This window comes from Carlito syrichta, unplaced genomic scaffold, assembly GCF_000164805.1.
Source record: "Carlito syrichta isolate Samal-C Ts95f unplaced genomic scaffold, Tarsius_syrichta-2.0.1 Scaffold305756, whole genome shotgun sequence".
In the NCBI taxonomy this organism is placed as follows: domain Eukaryota; kingdom Metazoa; phylum Chordata; class Mammalia; order Primates; family Tarsiidae; genus Carlito; species Carlito syrichta.
In genome coordinates, this window is record NW_007249852.1 from 1,137,835 (window position 1) to 1,139,328 (window position 1,494).

At 42.2% G+C, this 1,494-nt stretch overlaps 1 pseudogene; it reads right to left on the bottom strand.

The window, feature by feature from the left end:
- The window catches only part of LOC103264910, an 11,985-nt pseudogene that overhangs the window by 9,648 nt on the left and 843 nt on the right, over positions 1 to 1,494 (bottom strand).

A 1,494-nucleotide genomic window follows, 5' to 3' on the forward strand; every position in this document is an offset into this window, starting at 1 on the left:
AAAAAAAAAAAAAAAAAAAAAAAAAAGACATCTAGCCAAGTAAAATCACTTGGAATCTCATGGATCAATTCCCCTTGTTTCTTTCTAAGGAACTGCCAAGGCAAAAACCATTTGTCTATGGAGATTAAATACAATATTGTATTGTCTTTTTTGCTTTGTATTTTAAGGCTGCCACAAAGTTTTTTTATTCTCCAGTTGAACAAAAGGAAAAATTGCACCTTATTCATTGAACAAACATTTATTGAGCATTGCGCCAAGTATCGTGCTAGATGATCAAATCCTTGATCTTAGGAATGTCATTATTCTATTCTTCAATTTGTTTACAAACTATATTTTACAAGTCATTACCAGAAATGATGTGTTACACTAAAAGGTCTGTTTTAATCTTGCTTATTGTACAAGAATAGTATATGTCTTCCTTCTGATTTTGCTATTTGGGGTTACCAAATGACCTGCTTTGGAAAAACATTAAACCAGGAAGCTTTATGACTTAGTTCTGGCAACTGCTAGTAACTCCCAGTGAAGTCATCACACCAGTCATGAAACCTGCATTCTTGCTTAGTCTACTGATCCACAGAGATGACTCAGGAGGAGCTGCTGGTGGGAGGGACGAATTCCGACTAATTGCTAGGCTAACAAGAAGGAAATATCCATGCATTTCAAAACAGACGTTTTCTTTTTTTTTTTTTTGAGTTGGAGCCTCACTGTCACCCAGACTGGAGTGCAGTGGCTGCTCCTGGCCACCGCAGCCTCGACCTGCTGGGCTCCAGGGATCCTTCCACCTCAGCCTTCCGAGTAGCCGGAATTACAGGCATGCACTACCACACCCGGCTGATTTTTTTGATTTATTGTGGAGGTCTCACCAACTTGCCCAGGCGGGTCTCGAACCTGCGGGCTCAGTCAATCCACTCACCTCAGCCTCCCAAGGTATGGGATTACAGGTTGAGCCACCAATCCCAGCTTCAAAACAGACGTTTTCTAAACTACCTCCAAGTCGTCTGAATTCACTCACAAAATTATCTTAAACTGTTTGCTTCTTTGTATCTGTTGCTTATTCCAGTCAGTAGATCATAGTTTTAGTGAATTTAACTGAAAGTTGTCCGGGCGTTAATTCATCACATACCTGTTTATTGACAGTTTCTTTTTCTTTTCTTTTTTTTTTTGAGTCAGAGTCTCACTACGTAGCTCAGGCTGCAGTGTAGTGGCACACTCAGTCACCGCGGCCTCGACCTGCTGGGCTCAGGCGATCCTTCGGCCTCAGCCTTCCAAGTAGCTGAAACTACAGGCACTGCTAATTTTTTGATTTATTGTAGAAATGAGGTCTTGCCAAGTTGCCCTGGCTGGTCTACAACTCGTGGACTTGGGAAAACCTCTCACCTTGGCCTCCCAAAGTGCTGGAATTATGGACAAGAGCCACCGCACCCGGACGACAGTTCCTTTTTTTTTTTTTTTGAGTTGGAGTCTCACTCTGACAGGAGTGCAGTGGCCACTCCC